Source organism: Rana temporaria, chromosome 13 (genome assembly GCF_905171775.1).
Source record: "Rana temporaria chromosome 13, aRanTem1.1, whole genome shotgun sequence".
Classification (NCBI taxonomy): Eukaryota; Metazoa; Chordata; class Amphibia; order Anura; family Ranidae; genus Rana; species Rana temporaria.
The window spans coordinates 82,927,190-82,950,768 of record NC_053501.1 but is presented as its reverse complement, the minus strand read 5'-3'; the positions used below and the strand labels follow the sequence as shown (position 1 = coordinate 82,950,768).

Sequence of the window (23,579 nt, the reverse complement as noted above, 5' to 3'; positions counted from 1 at the left end):
AACAGGAAGTGAGGTTAAAACCCTACCAGTGTCATTTCTTGGGGACACAGGTCAATCTAACTAGTGTCCCCATTAAGCAAATTGCACTCCAGCACTGTTGTGTACACCCCAAATCATGGGTCTTCAAACTACGGCCCTCCAGTTGTTCAGGAACTACAATTCCCATCATGCCTAGTCATGTCTGTGAAAGTCAGTGCATTACAAGGCCTCATGGGATGTGTAGTTCTACAACAGCTGGAGGGCCGTAGTTTGAGGATCCCTGCCCCAAATGATTATTTAGTTTGGGGTTTAGTAAAGGCAAAGCCACTCTGCAGTACAAGCATAGTTGCTGAAAATCAGAGAGGAAGCACTGATGGTTTTAACATCCAATCCTGTTGAAGCAAAGTTGTTTTGTTTTCTTTCTTCCTTGCTTTGCACTTGTAGTGCAAAGTGGATTTGCCTTTAGTAAATGGACCCCAAAGTCCAAGATCCCTAATAATTTGGGGTGTACACAGCAAAATGCTAGAGTGCAATTTACATAATGGGAAACTATTTAGATTGATCTCTGTGTCCCCAAGAAAAGATATTAGTAAGGTTTTACCCTCACTTCCTGTTTGGCTATGTGACAGGAAGTGAATGAATTAGAAAGGGTGAAGACACCTCACAAATGTTCTCACTATCAGGGGTGCAGACATCCCTAAAAAAATTAGCAGATAATACTTATTTGCAAATTAATAATTTTTTAGTTAACATTGGGTGGGGTGCTCTAACACACACATTCCTACATATTAGCAACGCTCTATCCTGGCCTATTGGCATGGTTATATTTTCTTAGGGCTCTCAATAAAACTCTATGAAATTTGTGCTTAAACTAGAACCAGGGGCGGACTGACAACTCATGGGGCCCCTGGGCAATAGAAGATTATGGGGCCCCTCTGGCTTACAGATGACCACCACGCCAGTAGGTAGTGCAGAGGCGGGCAGCTAAAATCTTGGGATATTCACATTAAAAGCATGTCATTTTCGGACATATCAGGGACAGATCTAAAAAAAACACAGATTTTTACATACTGTCCCTGGTTTTACTGAGCCTGGCAACCCGGATGGGGCCCCCTAGTGGCATGGGGCCCTCGGGCAGTGCCCGAGTGACTCAATGGTCAGTCCGCCCCTGACAAGAACTATAATCAACAAGTTTTATTTTCTTTAATTTTGGATAGAGTGAGGGAGGGTTATAGGCCCTGTCAGTTTATTTTGTATTTTGTAATTGTGTCCAATTGGGGAGATTTGCCTTCACTTCCTGCCCCATAGCCAAACAGGAAGTGAGAGAAAAACTATGCAAATTAACCACTTCCCGCCCAGCCTATGGCCGATTTACGTCCGGGAAGTGGTTACACAATCCTGACAGGACGTCCTGCAGGATTTCATGCCGCGCGCGCCTGTGGGGGCACGCAGCGCGGCGATCGGTGATGCGGGGTGTCAGTCTGACACCCTGCATCTCCGATCTCAGTAAAGAGTCTCTCACGGAGACGGAGACTCTTTACCACGTGATCAGCCGTGTCCAATCACGGCTGATCACGATGTAAACAGGAAGAGCCATCGATGGCTCTTCCTCACTCGCGTCTGACAGACGCGAGTATAGGAGAGCCGATCGGCGGCTCTCCTGACAGGGGGCGTTCGCGCTGATTGTTTATCAGCGCAGCCCCCCCTCGGATGACCACACTGGACCACCAGGGATGCCCACCCTGGACCACCAGGGTGTGCAAAAAAAAAAAATATAGAAAAAAAAAACAAAAAGCATTAAAAAAAAGAAAAAAGATGCCAATCAGTGCCCACAAATGGGCACTGACTGGCAACCTGGGAAAATCAGTGCCACCCCACAGTGTCCATCAGTGCCACCCCACAGTGTCCATCAGTGCCACCCCACAGTGCCCACCTATCAGTGCCCACCTGTGCCACCCATAAGTATCCATCAGTGCCACCCATAAGTGCCGCCCATACGTATCCATCAGTGCCACCCATAAGTGCCGCCCATGAGTGCCCATCTGTGCCACCCATGAGTGCCCATCAGTGCCGCCTATGAGTGCCCATCAGTGCCGCATAGCAGCGCCGCCAATCAATGCCACCTCATCTGTGCCCGTCAGTACTACCTCATCGATGTCCATCAGTGCCATCTCATCGGTGCCCATCAGTGCCGCCATATCAGTGCCCGTAATTGAAAGAGAAAAACTTATTTACAAAAAAATTAACCTAAAAAAATAAAAACGTTGTTTTGTTTCAAAATTTGCAGTCTTTTTTTAGTTGTTGCGCAAAAAAAAAAATTGCAGAGGTGATCAAATAACAACAAAAGAAAGCTCTATTTGTGGGGGAAAAAGGACGCCAATTTTGTTTGGGTACAGTGTTGTATGACCGCGCAATTGCCATTCAAAGTGCGACAGTGTTGAAAGCTGAAAATTGGCTTGGGCGGGAAGGTGCGTAAGTGCCTGGTATGGAAGTGGTTAAGGGAATCCAGTGCCCCCCCAGAACTAGTGTGTGGGTCCCCTGAAAATTCCTGGGCGGGTCATACAAAAACAGGGTGTGGCTTTGACAGGAAGGGGTGGGTCATTTTTCTATTAGGAGGTGCAGATATGTAGTCAGGCCTAGGGCAGAACAAAACCTAAATATATTACTGCATATTAGGGCTTATTTAGACCAGATCCGATGTACAGCGTGTTTTTATATTGTGGGAGGAAACCCACGCAGGCACAGGGAGAACATGCAAACTCTATGCAGATGCTGTCACGGGCGGGATTCGAATCAACGACTCTTTTGCTGCTAGGTCAAAGTGCTATACACTACACCACTGTGCTGAACGAACATGATTGCAGCTGAAAGCATGAGAACTTTTTTTTTTTTTTTCAATACCATGCTTTCCAGCCTTAGTGACCCCGCCTCTCTCCATAAAGAGGACCTGTCACACACTAGTCCTATTACAAGGGATGTTTACATTCCTTGTAATAGGAAGAAAAGTGATCCAAAATCAAAAAAAGTGTCAAAAAAGTGCAAGAATAAAAATATGAGGTAAAAAAAAAAAACAAATAAATAAAATAACGCCCCTGTCCCTAGAAGCTCACACTCAGAAGCAAATATGCATGTAAGTCCCGCCCACATATGTAAACACCATTCAAACCACACATGTGAGGTATTGACGCGTGCGTTAGAGCGAGAGCAATAATTCTAGCCCTAGACCTCCTCTGTAACTCTGAACTGGTCACCTGTAAAAAAAAAAAAAAGCATCGCCTATGGATATTTTTATGTCCCGAAGTTTGGCGCCATTCCATGAGTGTGTACAATATTAAAGCGTGACAAGTTAGGTATCTATTTACTCGGTGTAACATCATCTTTAACATTATCCATAAAAATTGGGCTAACTTTACTTTTTTTTTTTTTTTAATTCATGAACCGTGTTTTTTTTTTGGGCCAAAAAAAAGGCGTTTGAAAAATTATTGAGCAAATACCGTTGGAAATCAAATAAAAAATGACCGCTAACTTTATTCCCTAGGGTGTCTGCTAAAAAATTATATATAATGTTTGGGGGTCCTGATTAATTTCCCAGGAACAAAATATAATTTTTACATGAAGGAGAGAAGTGCCAGAATAGGCGCGGTATGGAAGTGGTTAAAGTGAAATAATAAAAGTGAAATATTCCTTTAAATTTGATACAGGGGGGGAGGGGGGGTACACGCATGTTTCCCGTGCTTAGAACTGTCCCTGTACAAGATGTCATTTCTGAAGTGAAACAAAAAAAAGGAAGTTTAAAGTACTCATGGCTATAAAGAATACAGTCATTGCTCATTAAAAAAAAAAACAAAAAAAAAAAAGGGGGTCCCTCCAAATTAAATTACCAGGCCCTTCAGGTCTGGAATGGATATTAAGGGGAACCCCGCCGTAAAACACCCCCCCAAAAAATGGCGTGGGGTCCCCCCAAATATCCATACCAGACCCTTCAGGTCTGGTGTGGATTTTAAGGGGAACTCCACCCCAAATTGAGAAAAAAAATGGCGTGGAGTCCCCCTAAAAATCCACACCAGACCCTTATCCGAGCACGTTGACCTGGCCGGCCGCAGAAAAGAGGGGGGGACAGAGTGCGGCCCCCCCCTCTCCTGAACCGCACCAGGCCACATGCCCTCAACATGGGGAGGATGTCCCCATGTTGATGGGGACAAGGGCCTCATCCCCACAACCCTTGCCCGGTGGTTGTGGGGGTCTGCGGGCGGGGGGCTTATCAGAATCTGGAAGACCCCTTTAACAAAGGGGACCCCCAGATCCTGGCCCCCCCCCTATGTGAAATGGTAATGGGGTACATTGTACCTCTACCATTTCACCCCAAAAAAAATGTCAAAGTGTTAAAAATGACAGTAGCCGGTTTTTGACAAATCTTTTAATAAAATCTTCTTTTCTTCTTTCCTTCGGGTTTCTTCCGCTGCTTCTTTCTTGGGTCTTCTTGTCCACATCTTGCCCGACGTCTTCTTCTATCTTCTCCGTCCGTCCTTCAGCCTTCTGGTCCCGCATCTTGCCCGTTGTCTTGTCCTGTCTTCTTCTCCGTCCGTCCGCCAGCCTCCTCGTCCGCATCTTGTGTCTTCTGCGGTCTTCTTCTCGGTCCGCCAGCCTTATCCGCCCCCCTCTGACGCCACAAGTAAACTCCTTAGAAGGTCATGTGCGTCAGAGGGGGGTGGGGTCACATGAGTGTGACACGGCGGGAACTTCTTCTCCGGGCGGCGCGATTGAAATTGAATTCCCCCGCTGTGTGACGCTCTGTGACCCCGCCCCCCTCTGACGCACATGACCTTCTAAGGAGTTTACTTGTGGCGTCAGAGGGGGGCGGGTCCCAGGATCGGGAACACGGCGGCCAAATCAAATTCAAACGCTGGGTCCGGAGAAGACACAAGATGCGGACGAGAAGGCTGGCGGACCGAGAAGAAGACCGCAGAAGACACAAGATGCGGACGAGGAGGCTGGCGGACGGACGGAGAAGAAGACAGGACAAGACAACGGGCAAGATGCGGGACCAGAAGGCTGAAGGATGGACGGAGAAGATAGAAGAAGACGTCGGGCAAGATGTGGACAAGAAGACCCAAGAAAGAAGCAGCGGAAGAAACCCGAAGGAAAGAAGAAAAGAAGATTTTATTAAAAGATTTGTCAAAAACCGGCTACTGTCATTTTTAACACTTTGACATTTTTTTTGGGGTGAAATGGTAGAGGTACAATGTACCCCATTACCATTTCACACAGGGGGGGGTCAGGATCTGGGGGTCCCCTTTGTTAAAGGGGTCTTCCAGATTCTAATAAACCTCCCGCCCGCATACCCCCACAACCACCGGGCAAGGGTTGTGGGGATGAGACCCTTGTCCCCATCAACATGGGGACATCCTCCCCATGTTGAGGGCATGTGGCCTGGTGCGGTTCAGGAGAGGGGGGGGGCCGCACTCTGTCCCCCCCTCTTTTCTGCGGCCGGCCAGGTCAACGTGCTCGGATAAGGGTCTGGTGTGGATTTTTAGGGGGACTCCACGCCATTTTTTTTTCAATTTGGGGTGGAGTTCCCCTTAAAATCCACACCAGACCTGAAGGGCCTGGAATGGATATTTGCCGGGAACCGCACGTCTTTTTTTTTTTTGGTTTTTACGGCGGGGTTCCCCTTAATATCCATTCCAGACCTGAAGGGCCTGGTAATTTAATTTGGGGGAACCCCTACACATTTTTTTGTTTGTTTTATGAATATATCCCTTTAGAATTGTCAGAGCCGACAATTCATTATAGCCGCGTGTGAATTTTTAAATGACTTTTTTCCTTCTGAATGTCATTTTGTGCAGGGGGAGTTCTAAGTGCGGGAAAAATGCGCTATTTCACATGCTGACATTACACCCCCCCTAGGTACGAAATTTAAAGGAATATTTCACTTTTATTGTTTCACTTTAAGAATTATTAATTTCACTGCTCCCGAAAAAACGGACGTTTTAAAAAATAAAAAAAACATTGATACATGTTCCCTGGGACAGGACTGAGGTCCCCAAACACTTTTTAGGAAAAAACTTGCAGATTAGCCTTTAAAATGAACACTTTTGATTTCTCCCATAGACTTCTATAGGGAGTTCGGCGCGGCTTTACATATTACTTTCAATGCGCCGGCTGCTACGCTGGTTCATGCGCCCAATTAAGCCTCCACCCGGAGTACTAATAAACGCATGAACCAGCGCAGCGCACAGAGCATAGTAAATCAGGCCCAGTGTCTTATTATAGGAGCTCTGCTACCAGCTGTGCGCGCCAAGCACAGAAGGCGCCAGGCCGATGCGGCAGAGGAGGATGCGGCAGAGGAGGATGCGGCAGAGGAGGATGCGGCAGAGGAGGAGAGGGATGAGGAGGAGCAGCCAGGGCCCTCCAACTCGCCACCCAGAGCTCCTGTTGAGGAGCATCCCCCCCCCAACAAACTACTGGTGAGGAAGAGGATATCACGGTTGCTGGAGAGGTCGAGGTCCAGGAAGAGCCCGTTGTGATGAGCCTCGCTCAGGAAGGTAAATATGTGCACAATGATTAATAACATTTCAACAATAAAATGTAGATATAAAAATGGACAACATATAAAGCGCACCCGTCAGATTGCAGAACCATAATATGGTATTTGTGATAGAAGTATACAGGTAGTGCAGAATTATTAGGCAAATTGTATTTTTGAGGATTCATTTTATTATTGAACAACAACCATGTTCTCAATGAACCCCAAAAACTCATTAATATCAAAGCTGAATATTTTTGGAAGTAGTTTTTAGTTTGTTTTTAGTGTTGGCTATTTTAGGGGGATATCTGTGTGTGCAGGTGACTACTATTACTGTGCAGAATTATTAGGCAACTTAACAAAAAAAAAATATATACCCATTTCAATTATTTATTTTTAACAGTGAAACCAATATAACATCTCAACATTCACAAATATACATTTCTGACATTCAAAAACAAAACAAAAACAAATCAGTGACCAATATAGCCACCTTTCTTTGCAAGGACACTCAAAAGCCTGACATCCATGGATTCTGTCAGTGTTTTGATCTGTTCACCATCAACATTGCGTGCAGCAGCAACCGCAGCCTCCCAGACACTGTTCAGAGAGGTGTACTGTTTTCCCTCCTTTCACATTTGATGATGGACCACAGGTTCTCAATGGGGTTCAGATCAGGTGAACAAGGAGGCCATGTCATTAGTTTTTTTTCTTTAATACCCTTTCTTGCCAGCCACGCTGTGGAGTACTTGGACACGTGTGATGGAGCATTGTCCTGCATGAAAATCATGTTTTTCTTGAAGGATGCAGACTTCTTCCTGTACCACTGCTTGAAGAAGGTGTCTTCCATAATCTGGCAGTAGGACTGGGAGTTGAGCTTGACTCCATCCTCAATCCGAAAAGGCTCCACAAGCTCATCTTTGATGATACCAGCCCAAACCAGTACTCCACCACCACCTTGCTGGCGTCTGAGTCGGACTGGAGCTCTCTGCCCTTTACCAATCCAGCCACGGGCTCTTCCATCTGGCCCATCAAGACTCACTCTCATTTCAGCAGTCCATAAAACCTTAGAAAAATCATTCTTGAGATATTTATTGGCACAGTCTTGACGTTGCAGCTTGTGTGTCTTGTTCAGTGGTCGTCGTCTTTCAGCCTTTCTTACCTTGGCCATGTCTCTGGGTATTGCACACCTTGTGCTTTTGGGCACCCCAGTGATGTTGCAGCTCTGAAATATGGCCAATCTGGTGGCAAGTGGCATCTTGGCAGCTGCACGCTTGACTTTTCTCAGTTCATGGTCAGTTATTTTGCGCCTTGTTTTTTCCACACGCTTCTTTTGACCCTGTTGACTATTTTGAATGAAACGCTTGATTTTTCGATGATCACGCTTCAGAAGATTTGCAATTTTAAGAGTGCTGCATCCCTCTGCTAGATATCTCTCTATTTTGGACTTTTCAGAGTCTGTCAAGTCCTTCTTTTGGCCCATTTTGCCAAAGGAAAGGAAATAGACTAATAATTATGCACACCTGATATAGAGTGTTGATGTCATTAGACCACACACCTTCTCATTACAGAGATGTACATTACCTAATATGCCTAATTGGTAGTAGGCTTTCGAGCCTATACAGCTTGGAGTAAGACAACATGCATAAAGAGCATGATGTGGTCCAATTACTCATTTGCCTAATAATTCTGCACTCCCGGTATGTGCTACACACACAACAAGTGTATAGACATGATAATGATTGATTAATAAGCAAAAAAAATATTTTATGTATTTGTTAACGGTCTTTGTAATCACATTGTTTTTTCTTATATCCTAACAGCTGTAAAAGAGATTATGCTGCGACAAGCAGCTATAACAAAAAGGCAACAATTAATCCTTGGTAACCAGAGAAAAATCATCTATCTAGTCAAGCAAAATGAACAGCTGGAGGAGCAACAAATGACAGAGATGATAGAGTTGGAAAAAATGCAGAAGCGCATGAGCCATTCTGTTTGATTTTTTTTTGTAATAAAAAGTGTTATTTTTTGGAAATGTTTCCTTTCTTTTTGAGATAGATTTTTAGGTTTTTCAAGACATCTATATGTAAAAAGTATAATCAGCGCAATAAAACACACATAAAACAAGCAGCTGAACACTAGGATTCAATTGATAAAATTCCTGAAAGCAAATACAAGTAGATAGTGCAGCGCTAATAGTCCAATATTAGAAAGTCCATAAAAGAATCTTCTCTAAAGTGACTGGTGATAAGTAAAATCATGCAGGTGCTGTAGCGTGGAATAAAGCAGAAACACCTCCACCGATGGTAGCAATGGCCGCTCACCTCACAGATATGACCCTCTGTTAGATTAGGTCATATACAGCAATCCCATATTTATTTTATACATTTCAAGTATTTTAATGGCCAGTGCATTTCATTTTGTTTCATTTTACTCAGTATGTCCATGTCACACTCCTAATGACTACATTCCAAATGTAACAGCCACGTTAAAGACACTATACCCATATTCTCTGTGAGGTTCCTGTTTCATATAGAGGCTTGGAGTGCAAACTGCAGGTTCCTGTTTCATATAGAGGCTTGGAGTGCAAACTACAGGTTCCTGTTTCATATAGAGGCTTGGAGTGCAAACTGCAGCGCCATCTTGGATAGGTGATGTGCTGTCTGTGATTGCTGATTGTTTGGGGTGAGTCAGATCTTCATTTGATTGGATGTGATTACATGGACTACACATATATTGGAGTGGGCTGCAGTGGAGAGACACGCCAGACGATGTGCTTTTGACCACGAAACGCGTCGGGAGGACTCCACTGTCGCCCCATTTACATGCAAGAGCTCTTTTACTTCCAGCCAAATGTAAGTTTGTTAGCTGTGAATAAACACGTATTTTTTCTTTTATACGGAGTTACGCTATGTGGCCACTTCTCTTTATTTTTCTCTATGCACCACTAACACACTGAGCCAATTGGTTTTGGGATACCAACATCAGTATAGCTTCCGGCTTACTCCTGGGGACCTATTCCATATAAGGACCTACCCACCAGTTGGACCTACGCTTCCTGCCAAGGATTGCTGTTTGACAACCGTCATATAAAGCCTTGACTGACCTCTTTTGGCATATGCCACCAGTGGTCAACAAGTTCCGGTAAGCCTGCACTTTTTCCGGTGATGGGATTGTCACGTTAAAGGAGTCACGCTTTTTCTATTTATTCACCTTTTCACTTGAATGACTTGTGGATGTTGATGAACTTTGCTACATACCTCGGATCATCACACTTAGGAGTTTTTGTTGGACTTTGTTTTTATGTTTGATACCACCTTGGGTGCATCAGTTCACGTGCCAGTTGGCACTGTTGTCACCCCTCGCTACAGAGGAATCTCACATGTTTCACAATTTGTGTCTAACATTTATTAATGTTATATGTGTTTTATTTTTTACTATACACATTTTTTGGTATTTTGATATTCATTTATTAATTTTAGCGCTACACACACGTATTTTTTTTTCATATACAGCAATCCCATAAGGGTATCTCCAATAGCAAGGAAAATCCAACAGTGATACAGAGGTCTCCAAAAGGATGGTCAGCAGTAAAGCATCCAATCCAAATATAAAAGAAAAAGGCACATAGTGTTTCTCCGTGGAGACAAAGCAATAAAATTTAATGGGTAAAAGAATGCACTTACAGAGCAGGGCACTTAATCCAGTGCCAAGAATAACAGGCGTGTGTGTGACTGTGATGGCGGGTGACGTCACGTTCTCCCTACCGAACGTTGCGTCCCAGGGGCGGGACTTCTTCAGCGGATGTAGGTGAGAAAGAAGACGATCACCCTAATATATGAGCGTCCGTTGCGTGGCAACCGCGACGCTAAACCCAGCTGCGGAAAGGCAGCAGGGACAGATGAAAGAGGAAGGAACAGAAGGGACCAATCGGTGTGTAGAAAAAGAATGTGACGTAGGCGCGCTAGCATCACGTGGGGAACGTCACTGAATACAGCGTCCACCGTGATACACAGGAGTCACATGATGGTTTCCATGGAGAGAAACCCAGCGTCTGCTACAGTGCGGCTGAAGGGACAAAATACAATGCCGCAGCGCTGCAGAGAAACAAAACGGCTGTGACTCAATGTAAACAACAAACTACACACACTGGGGGTCAACGATATTGTAATTATTACTGTCCACACATAATCCAAAAGACATAGTGAATGTATATTGAAATAAAAAAAGATAATAAAAATTATAATCAAAAAAGGGGGGATGTTATAAAAAACTACCAAGTTTAAGTACCCCTCATAAGAATATGTATAGAAAAAATTCTATATAACCGTAAAGTCAACCGCAATCACAGTCATCAACACACACATTACATAATAATACAGATAATATGATATAAATATCTATATTAAATTACATTAAAAAAGCATCTATATATAAAATCATTATATAAAAAGACATGTATATATAAAAATTATGTATGCCAAAAAAATTAATCTGATAAAATCATCGATCAGAAATAAAACAATTAATATCAAAATCAACATTAAGGCCTTCTGAAATTAAAACACGTGTCTCATGGATCCAATATGATTCCTTTTTACTTAATTGTCGGATGAAGTTACCCCCCCTCCAATGGCGGTTAACTTTCTCAATCCCCCAAAAGCGTAAACCTCTCGGGTTTTTTTGATGGAATTCCTTAAAGTGACGTGATACATTATGCGTAGATTTTCCTTGCTTCATGTTATTAACATGCTCTGCCAAACGGACATGGAGGGGTCTAGAAGTCCTTCCTATGTACTGCAGGCCGCAGTCGCATTCAAGCATATATACCACGCCTATGGTGTCACACGTGATAAGCTGCTTGATGTCATACTCTCGGTTGGTAGCTGATGCCAGAAATTTTTTTTCCTCTTTTTAAGATTGACCTTGGAGCTCTTACATGGCACACATCGTCCACAAGCATAGAATCCCCCCAAGAATTTAAACAATCTGTTATCAGAAATAACCGGGGGGTTTAGCACGCTTGGTGCCAATCTATCTCGGAGGGAGGGAGCTTTCTTATATATAAATTGAGGCTTTTCTGGTAAAACTGGACCCAACACTTTATCCTGTTTAAGAATAGACCAATTCCTGGCTATAATCCTTTCGAATTTCTTGTGTTGGACATTGTAGTCCAGGATCATTTTATAATTATGCGTGACATTGGTAGGATCACCAATGGGATTAACACGATCAGACACCAATGTGGTTCTGTCCAATTTTTGGACTTGTCCCATTTCCTCTTCCAAAGCCTCGCTTTTATAGCCCTTTTGGACGAATCTGTCAGCCAGGACTCTAGACTGGATCGCATAGTCCGTCTCTAAAGTGCAATTACGACGTAGTCGAATAAATTGGCCTTTTGGGATATTACAAAGCCAAGATTTATGGTGACAGCTCCCTAATGGAATAAAAGCATTTCGATCGGTAGGTTTAAAATAATTGGTGAGTTTAAAAAAATGTACATCCTTTACAATGTTAAGATCCAAAAACACAATTTTCTCATAGTCTATGGTCCAAGTAAAACTAATATTTTTATTATTGTTATTGAGGCCGTCAATAAATATGTCTAATGCGGCCCTCTCACCATTCCAGATGATTATCACGTCATCGATATAACGGCGGTAGCAAACCAGTTCTGAGGGGCGATCGCGAAAAATAACTTCTTCTTCCCAATGGGCCATGAAAATATTGGCTACACTGGGTGCGAAACGCGCGCCCATAGCAACTCCTCTGGTTTGCAAAAAGAACTCGCCATTATACCAAAAATAATTTCTTGATAAACAGAAATCTAAACTGCTCAAGATAAATTCTTGATGTCTACCAGACAACTGGGATGTCGAGATTGCCCATTCCACAGACACCATAGCATCATTATGCCCAATAATGGTGTAAAGAGAGCTCACATCTCCAGTCACTAATATAGTATTGGAAAGGCAATCAAGTGACTCTAAAATCTGAATAATATGCTTAGTATCCTTCAGAAAAGCGGGCAACTTCACCACCAGGGGCTGTAGGAAAGAATCTATATACTGGCCCAATCTTGCCGATACTGAATCAATCCCATTAACTATGGGTCTCCCTGGGGGGTGAGTACTATTCTTGTGGATTTTTGGCAAAAAATAAATAATAGGAGTCCTGCAAAACAAGGGATCAAGATATAAGGCTTCTTTTTTATTCAGAATTTTTTGGTCTCTGCCATCCTCAATGATGCGGTGAAGTTCATCTTTAAAGGTGAACATGGGATCTTTAGACAAGACTTGATACGTGTCCCTATCAGAAAGGAGGTTATTCATTTCGGATTGGTAATATTCCTTACTTAGGATAACCAGACCCCCACCCTTGTCCGCAGGGCGGATCACTATATCTTTTCTGTTTACCAGCGATTCGATGCCTCTTTTAATGTACTGGGGATCCTGCACTTTCTTAACCTTTAACATATTCAGATCATTAACCACCAAACTTTTGAAAACCTCCAAAAATTTGGTGTCTTTATTGAGAGGATTAAAGGTAGATTTATTTCTCAACCCTGAGTAATAATTAGTAGTGACAGGTGTCACTGTACTTGAGGTTTTAGACAAAAAGTATTTCTTCATGTTGAGAGTACGGATAAACTTCTGGAGGCTAATATAAGTTTGAAATTTGTTCAAATTTTTCGTTGGAGCAAATTTAAGGCCTCTATCCAAAACTTTCAATTCATCATCATTAAGGGGTATACCACTGAGATTATATATACCTGCCCCTAATGGGGTCGGGGCCTTTTGAAATCTCCTACCCCCTCTCCTTCCTCTCTTTGTTTTCGCTTTCTTGGTGTCCCAGCGATTAGAGGGATAGGAGGGGGCGGGTGTCTCCACCATTCTCCGGGTGGGGGGTATAGGTACTGAGGGTCCAGCTGGTGATTCTGGCGTGGTCCTAAAAAATCCCCTTCTACATATGTATGCTGATTGGCCAAAGGGGCAAATCTGTTAGAAATAGGAATATTAGAAGTTCTTCCAGCATAGGAGGAATCTCTATATTCTCCATGTTGGGGCACATTTCTCCAAGGGGAGGGGGAGCTAGGGTATTGTGCGGAAGAATATTGGGTCGGATGAGGGTGAGCAGGAGGAATGGATCTACCCCTGCTTTTACCACCTCTATTTTTGCCTCTCTTACCATTACCTCTGACTGAATGGTACGTGTTGGGAGATGAATATCTCTCAGAGGGTGGTGGAAAATGTGAAGCTGAGTTGGGAGCTCTAGGAGTGGAAATCTGAGCTTCAATTGACGGATTGTTGTCAGGCTGTCTGATAATATCATTCGGGGTAATAGTCGAAATGGCTTGCCACTTAAAAATACTATTAGTACCAGTAAAATCATCCCAATCCCTAATAAACTTTTTCCGTTTCTTATTTTGTATCTCTAGGTCCCACTTCATTAACTTATTTTTCAAGTCACCTGAAAGTTTGAGAAACTCTTCACTGTCTTTCAAAGGTTCTAACAGGGTGGTGATATCATTAATTTGTGCATTGAGCATCTTAAGCTTCCTTTGTTTACGAACCAAAAGGAGCTCAATAAGCTCCAAACCTTTCTTAATGAAAAAACTACTCCATTCTGAGATAGACTCAACATCTATTAGACCATCATTAGGTGGGACATCCCACCTAAGACGTCTTGGAATCAGTTTAGAGGACAAATATTGCTCGAATGAGACGATATCCCACCAAGTTTTTGTCTTTTTCTCAAATAAATGTCCTAACTTACGAAAAGACTGGACTAAATCATTCACTGGTTCAATGGCAGTTCTAGAGAATACATCAGTGATTTTGATGTCCCTTTTTTCCAAATATTGGAAAACATCCATTATTGCTGCTAGATTAATAAAAATTGATGAGTAGAAATATATATGTAAAAAGTATAATCAGCGCAATAAAACACACATAAAACAAGCAGCTGAACACTAGGATTCAATTGATAAAATTCCTGAAAGCAAATACAAGTAGATAGTGCAGCGCTAATAGTCCAATATTAGAAAGTCCATAAAAGAATCTTCTCTAAAGTGACTGGTGATAAGTAAAATCATGCAGGTGCTGTAGCGTGGAATAAAGCAGAAACACCTCCACCGATGGTAGCAATGGCCGCTCACCTCACAGATATGACCCTCTGTTAGATTAGGTCATATACAGCAATCCCATAAGGGTATCTCCAATAGCAAGGAAAATCCAACAGTGATACAGAGGTCTCCAAAAGGATGGTCAGCAGTAAAGCATCCAATCCAAATATAAAAGAAAAAGGCACATAGTGTTTCTCCGTGGAGACAAAGCAATAAAATTTAATGGGTAAAAGAATGCACTTACAGAGCAGGGCACTTAATCCAGTGCCAAGAATAACAGGCGTGTGTGTGACTGTGATGGCGGGTGACGTCACGTTCTCCCTACCGAACGTTGCGTCCCAGGGGCGGGACTTCTTCAGCGGATGTAGGTGAGAAAGAAGACGATCACCCTAATATATGAGCGTCCGTTGCGTGGCAACCGCGACGCTAAACCCAGCTGCGGAAAGGCAGCAGGGACAGATGAAAGAGGAAGGAACAGAAGGGACCAATCGGTGTGTAGAAAAAGAATGTGACGTAGGCGCGCTAGCATCACGTGGGGAACGTCACTGAATACAGCGTCCACCGTGATACACAGGAGTCACATGATGGTTTCCATGGAGAGAAACCCAGCGTCTGCTACAGTGCGGCTGAAGGGACAAAATACAATGCCGCAGCGCTGCAGAGAAACAAAACGGCTGTGACTCAATGTAAACAACAAACTACACACACTGGGGGTCAACGATATTGTAATTATTACTGTCCACACATAATCCAAAAGACATAGTGAATGTATATTGAAATAAAAAAAGATAATAAAAATTATAATCAAAAAAGGGGGGATGTTATAAAAAACTACCAAGTTTAAGTACCCCTCATAAGAATATGTATAGAAAAAATTCTATATAACCGTAAAGTCAACCGCAATCACAGTCATCAACACACACATTACATAATAATACAGATAATATGATATAAATATCTATATTAAATTACATTAAAAAAGCATCTATATATAAAATCATTATATAAAAAGACATGTATATATAAAAATTATGTATGCCAAAAAAATTAATCTGATAAAATCATCGATCAGAAATAAAACAATTAATATCAAAATCAACATTAAGGCCTTCTGGAATTAAAACACGTGTCTCATGGATCCAATATGATTCCTTTTTACTTAATTGTCGGATGAAGTTACCCCCCCTCCAATGGCGGTTAACTTTCTCAATCCCCCAAAAGCGTAAACCTCTCGGGTTTTTTTGATGGAATTCCTTAAAGTGACGTGATACATTATGCGTAGTTTTTCCTTGCTTAATGTTATTAACATGCTCTGCCAAACGGACATGGAGGGGTCTAGAAGTCCTTCCTATGTACTGCAGGCCGCAGTCGCATTCAAGCATATATACCACGCCTATGGTGTCACACGTGATAAGCTGCTTGATGTCATACTCTCGGTTGGTAGCTGATGCCAGAAATTTTTTCCTCTTTTTAAGATTGACCTTGGAGCTCTTACATGGCACACATCGTCCGCAAGCATAGAATCCCCCCAAGAATTTAAACAATCTGTTATCAGAAATAACCGGGGGGTTTAGCACGCTTGGTGCCAATCTATCTCGGAGGGAGGGAGCTTTCTTATATATAAATTGAGGCTTTTCTGGTAAAACTGGACCCAACACTTTATCCTGTTTAAGAATAGACCAATTCCTGGCTATGATCCTTTCGAATTTCTTGTGTTGGACATTGTAGTCCAGGATCATTTTATAATTATGCGTGACATTGGTAGGATCACCAATGGGATTAACACGATCAGACACCAATGTGGTTCTGTCCAATTTTTGGACTTGTCCCATTTCCTCTTCCAAAGCCTCGCTTTTATAGCCCTTTTGGACGAATCTGTCAGCCAGGACTCTAGACTGGATCGCATAGTCCGTCTCTAAAGTGCAATTACGACGTAGTCGAATAAATTGGCCTTTTGGGATATTACAAAGCCAAGATTTATGGTGACAGCTCCCTAATGGAATAAAAGCATTTCGATCGGTAGGTTTAAAATAATTGGTGAGTTTAAAAAAATGTACATCCTTTACAATGTTAAGATCCAAAAACACAATTTTCTCATAGTCTATGGTCCAAGTAAAACTAATATTTTTATTATTGTTATTGAGGCCGTCAATAAATATGTCTAATGCGGCCCTCTCACCATTCCAGATGATTATCACGTCATCGATATAACGGCGGTAGCAAACCAGTTCTGAGGGGCGATCGCGAAAAATAACTTCTTCTTCCCAATGGGCCATGAAAATATTGGCTACACTGGGTGCGAAACGCGCGCCCATAGCAACTCCTCTGGTTTGCAAAAAGAACTCGCCATTATACCAAAAATAATTTCTTGATAAACAAAAATCTAAACTGCTCAAGATAAATTCTTGATGTCTACCAGACAACTGGGATGTCGAGATTGCCCATTCCACAGACACCATAGCATCATTATGCCCAATAATGGTGTAAAGAGAGCTCACATCTCCAGTCACTAATATAGTATTGGAAAGGCAATCAAGTGACTCTAAAATCTGAATAATATGCTTAGTATCCTTCAGAAAAGCGGGCAACTTCACCACCAGGGGCTGTAGGAAAGAATCTATATACTGGCCCAATCTTGCCGATACTGAATCAATCCCATTAACTATGGGTCTCCCTGGGGGGTGAGTACTATTCTTGTGGATTTTTGGCAAAAAATAAATAATAGGAGTCCTGCAAAACAAGGGATCAAGATATAAGGCTTCTTTTTTATTCAGAATTTTTTGGTCTCTGCCATCCTCAATGATGCGGTGAAGTTCATCTTTAAAGGTGAACATGGGATCTTTAGACAAGACTTGATACGTGTCCCTATCAGAAAGGAGGTTATTCATTTCGGATTGGTAATATTCCTTACTTAGGATAACCAGACCCCCACCCTTGTCCGCAGGGCGGATCACTATATCTTTTCTGTTTACCAGCGATTCGATGCCTCTTTTAATGTACTGGGGATCCTGCACTTTCTTAACCTTTAACATATTCAGATCATTAACCACCAAACTTTTGAAAACCTCCAAAACTTTGGTGTCTTTATTGAGAGGATTAAAGGTAGATTTATTTCTCAACCCTGAGTAATAATTAGTAGTGACAGGTGTCACTGTACTTGAGGTTTTAGACAAAAAGTATTTCTTCATGTTGAGAGTACGGATAAACTTCTGGAGGCTAATATAAGTTTGAAATTTGTTCAAATTTTTCGTTGGAGCAAATTTAAGGCCTCTATCCAAAACTTTCAATTCATCATCATTAAGGGGTATACCACTGAGATTATATATACCTGCCCCTAATGGGGTCGGGGCCTTTTGAAATCTCCTACCCCCTCTCCTTCCTCTCTTTGTTTTCGCTTTCTTGGTGTCCCAGCGATTAGAGGGATAGGAGGGGGCGGGTGTCTCCACCATTCTCCGGGTGGGGGGTATAGGTACTGAGGGTCCAGCTGGTGATTCTGGCGTGGTCCTAAAAAATCCCCTTCTACATATGTATGCTGATTGGCCAAAGGGGCAAATCTGTTAGAAATAGGAATATTAGAAGTTCTTCCAGCATAGGAGGAATCTCTATATTCTCCATGTTGGGGCACATTTCTCCAAGGGGAGGGGGAGCTAGGGTATTGTGCGGAAGAATATTGGGTCGTATGAGGGTGAGCAGGAGGAATGGATCTACCCCTGCTTTTACCACCTCTATTTTTGCCTCTCTTACCATTACCTCTGACTGAATGGTACGTGTTGGGAGATGAATATCTCTCAGAGGGTGGTGGAAAATGTGAAGCTGAGTTGGGAGCTCTAGGAGTGGAAATCTGAGCTTCAATTGACGGATTGTTGTCAGGCTGTCTGATAATATCATTCGGGGTAATAGTCGAAATGGCTTGCCACTTAAAAATACTATTAGTACCAGTAAAATCATCCCAATCCCTAATAAACTTTTTCCGTTTCTTATTTTGTATCTCTAGGTCCCACTTCATTAACTTATTTTTCAAGTCACCTGAAAGTTTGAGAAACTCTTCACTGTCTTTCAAAGGTTCTAACAGGGTGGTGATATCATTAATTTGTGCATTGAGCATCTTAAGCTTCCTTTGTTTACGAACCAAAAGGAGCTCAATAAGCTCCAAACCTTTCTTAATGAAAAAACTACTCCATTCTGAGATAGACTCAACATCTATTAGACCATCATTAGGTGGGACATCCCACCTAAGACGTCTTGGAATCAGTTTAGAGGACAAATATTGCTCGAATGAGACGATATCCCACCAAGTTTTTGTCTTTTTCTCAAATAAATGTCCTAACTTACGAAAAGACTGGACTAAATCATTCACTGGTTCAATGGCAGTTCTAGAGAATACATCAGTGATTTTGATGTCCCTTTTTTCCAAATATTGGAAAACATCCATTATTGCTGCTAGATTAATAAAAATTGATGAGTAGAAATATATATGTAAAAAGTATAATCAGCGCAATAAAACACACATAAAACAAGCAGCTGAACACTAGGATTCAATTGATAAAATTCCTGAAAGCAAATACAAGTAGATAGTGCAGCGCTAATAGTCCAATATTAGAAAGTCCATAAAAGAATCTTCTCTAAAGTGACTGGTGATAAGTAAAATCATGCAGGTGCTGTAGCGTGGAATAAAGCAGAAACACCTCCACCGATGGTAGCAATGGCCGCTCACCTCACAGATATGACCCTCTGTTAGATTAGGTCATATACAGCAATCCCATAAGGGTATCTCCAATAGCAAGGAAAATCCAACAGTGATACAGAGGTCTCCAAAAGGATGGTCAGCAGTAAAGCATCCAATCCAAATATAAAAGAAAAAGGCACATAGTGTTTCTCCGTGGAGACAAAGCAATAAAATTTAATGGGTAAAAGAATGCACTTACAGAGCAGGGCACTTAATCCAGTGCCAAGAATAACAGGCGTGTGTGTGACTGTGATGGCGGGTGACGTCACGTTCTCCCTACCGAACGTTGCGTCCCAGGGGCGGGACTTCTTCAGCGGATGTAGGTGAGAAAGAAGACGATCACCCTAATATATGAGCGTCCGTTGCGTGGCAACCGCGACGCTAAACCCAGCTGCGGAAAGGCAGCAGGGACAGATGAAAGAGGAAGGAACAGAAGGGACCAATCGGTGTGTAGAAAAAGAATGTGACGTAGGCGCGCTAGCATCACGTGGGGAACGTCACTGAATACAGCGTCCACCGTGATACACAGGAGTCACATGATGGTTTCCATGGAGAGAAACCCAGCGTCTGCTACAGTGCGGCTGAAGGGACAAAATACAATGCCGCAGCGCTGCAGAGAAACAAAACGGCTGTGACTCAATGTAAACAACAAACTACACACACTGGGGGTCAACGATATTGTAATTATTACTGTCCACACATAATCCAAAAGACATAGTGAATGTATATTGAAATAAAAAAAGATAATAAAAATTATAATCAAAAAAGGGGGGATGTTATAAAAAACTACCAAGTTTAAGTACCCCTCATAAGAATATGTATAGAAAAAATTCTATATAACCGTAAAGTCAACCGCAATCACAGTCATCAACACACACATTACATAATAATACAGATAATATGATATAAATATCTATATTAAATTACATTAAAAAAGCATCTATATATAAAATCATTATATAAAAAGACATATATATATAAAAATTATGTATGCCAAAAAAATTAATCTGATAAAATCATCGATCAGAAATAAAACAATTAATATCAAAATCAACATTAAGGCCTTCTGGAATTAAAACACGTGTCTCATGGATCCAATATGATTCCTTTTTACTTAATTGTCGGATGAAGTTACCCCCCCTCCAATGGCGGTTAACTTTCTCAATCCCCCAAAAGCGTAAACCTCTCGGGTTTTTTTGATGGAATTCCTTAAAGTGACGTGATACATTATGCGTAGTTTTTCCTTGCTTAATGTTATTAACATGCTCTGCCAAACGGACATGGAGGGGTCTAGAAGTCCTTCCTATGTACTGCAGGCCGCAGTCGCATTCAAGCATATATACCACGCCTATGGTGTCACACGTGATAAGCTGCTTGATGTCATACTCTCGGTTGGTAGCTGATGCCAGAAATTTTTTCCTCTTTTTAAGATTGACCTTGGAGCTCTTACATGGCACACATCGTCCGCAAGCATAGAATCCCCCCAAGAATTTAAACAATCTGTTATCAGAAATAACCGGGGGGTTTAGCACGCTTGGTGCCAATCTATCTCGGAGGGAGGGAGCTTTCTTATATATAAATTGAGGCTTTTCTGGTAAAACTGGACCCAACACTTTATCCTGTTTAAGAATAGACCAATTCCTGGCTATGATCCTTTCGAATTTCTTGTGTTGGACATTGTAGTCCAGGATCATTTTATAATTATGCGTGACATTGGTAGGATCACCAATGGGATTAACACGATCAGACACCAATGTGGTTCTGTCCAATTTTTGGACTTGTCCCATTTCCTCTTCCAAAGCCTCGCTTTTATAGCCCTTTTGGACGAATCTGTCAGCCAGGACTCTAGACTGGATCGCATAGTCCGTCTCTAAAGTGCAATTATGACGTAGTCTAATAAATTGGCCTTTTGGGATATTACAAAGCCAAGATTTATGGTGACAGCTCCCTAATGGAATAAAAGCATTTCGATCGGTAGGTTTAAAATAATTGGTGAGTTTAAAAAAATGTACATCCTTTACAATGTTAAGATCCAAAAACACAATTTTCTCATAGTCTATGGTCCAAGTAAAACTAATATTTTTATTATTGTTATTGAGGCCGTCAATAAATATGTCTAATGCGGCCCTCTCACCATTCCAGATGATTATCACGTCATCGATATAACGGCGGTAGCAAACCAGTTCTGAGGGGCGATCGCGAAAAATAACTTCTTCTTCCCAATGGGCCATGAAAATATTGGCTACACTGGGTGCGAAACGCGCGCCCATAGCAACTCCTCTGGTTTGCAAAAAGAACTCGCCATTATACCAAAAATAATTTCTTGATAAACAAAAATCTAAACTGCTCAAGATAAATTCTTGATGTCTACCAGACAACTGGGATGTCGAGATTGCCCATTCCACAGACACCATAGCATCATTATGCCCAATAATGGTGTAAAGAGAGCTCACATCTCCAGTCACTAATATAGTATTGGAAAGGCAATCAAGTGACTCTAAAATCTGAATAATATGCTTAGTATCCTTCAGAAAAGCGGGCAACTTCACCACCAGGGGCTGTAGGAAAGAATCTATATACTGGCCCAATCTTGCCGATACTGAATCAATCCCATTAACTATGGGTCTCCCTGGGGGGTGAGTACTATTCTTGTGGATTTTTGGCAAAAAATAAATAATAGGAGTCCTGCAAAACAAGGGATCAAGATATAAGGCTTCTTTTTTATTCAGAATTTTTTGGTCTCTGCCATCCTCAATGATGCGATGAAGTTCATCTTTAAAGGTGAACATGGGATCTTTAGACAAGACTTGATACGTGTCCCTATCAGAAAGGAGGTTATTCATTTCGGATTGGTAAAATTCCTTACTTAGGATAACCAGACCCCCACCCTTGTCCGCAGGGCGGATCACTATATCTTTTCTGTTTACCAGCGATTCGATGCCTCTTTTAATGTACTGGGGATCCTGCACTTTCTTAACCTTTAACATATTCAGATCATTAACCACCAAACTTTTGAAAACCTCCAAAAATTTGGTGTCTTTATTGAGAGGATTAAAGGTAGATTTATTTCTCAACCCTGAGTAATAATTAGTAGTGACAGGTGTCACTGTACTTGAGGTTTTAGACAAAAAGTATTTCTTCATGTTGAGAGTACGGATAAACTTCTGGAGGCTAATATAAGTTTGAAATTTGTTCAAATTTTTCGTTGGAGCAAATTTAAGGCCTCTATCCAAAACTTTCAATTCATCATCATTAAGGGGTATACCACTGAGAATATATATACCTGCCCCTAATGGGGTCGGGGCCTTTTGAAATCTCCTACCCCCTCTCCTTCCTCTCTTTGTTTTCGCTTTCTTGGTGTCCCAGCGATTAGAGGGATAGGAGGGGGCGGGTGTCTCCACCATTCTCCGGGTGGGGGGTATAGGTACTGAGGGTCCAGCTGGTGATTCTGGCGTGGTCCTAAAAAATCCCCTTCTACATATGTATGCTGATTGGCCAAAGGGGCAAATCTGTTAGAAATAGGAATATTAGAAGTTCTTCCAGCATAGGAGGAATCTCTATATTCTCCATGTTGGGGCACATTTCTCCAAGGGGAGGGGGAGCTAGGGTATTGTGCGGAAGAATATTGGGTCGGATGAGGGTGAGTAGGAGGAATGGATCTACCCCTGCTTTTACCACCTCTATTTTTGCCTCTCTTACCATTACCTCTGACTGAATGGTACGTGTTGGGAGATGAATATCTCTCAGAGGGTGGTGGAAAATGTGAAGCTGAGTTGGGAGCTCTAGGAGTGGAAATCTGAGCTTCAATTGACGGATTGTTGTCAGGCTGTCTGATAATATCATTCGGGGTAATAGTCGAAATGGCTTGCCACTTAAAAATACTATTAGTACCAGTAAAATCATCCCAATCCCTAATAAACTTTTTCCGTTTCTTATTTTGTATCTCTAGGTCCCACTTCATTAACTTATTTTTCAAGTCACCTGAAAGTTTGAGAAACTCTTCACTGTCTTTCAAAGGTTCTAACAGGGTGGTGATATCATTAATTTGTGCATTGAGCATCTTAAGCTTCCTTTGTTTACGAACCAAAAGGAGCTCAATAAGCTCCAAACCTTTCTTAATGAAAAAACTACTCCATTCTGAGATAGACTCAACATCTATTAGACCATCATTAGGTGGGACATCCCACCTAAGACGTCTTGGAATCAGTTTAGAGGACAAATAT

General features: G+C 42.0%; 1 long non-coding RNA gene across 1 annotated transcript; it reads left to right on the top strand.

Moving 5' to 3' along the window:
- Positions 1 to 6,383: 6,383 nt before the first annotated feature.
- On the top strand, positions 6,384 to 8,540 carry LOC120920510. Its single transcript, XR_005744731.1, has 2 exons — positions 6,384 to 6,524; positions 8,329 to 8,540. It is a non-coding gene; the product is annotated as an uncharacterized LOC120920510 (long non-coding RNA).
- Positions 8,541 to 23,579: the final 15,039 nt, after the last annotated feature.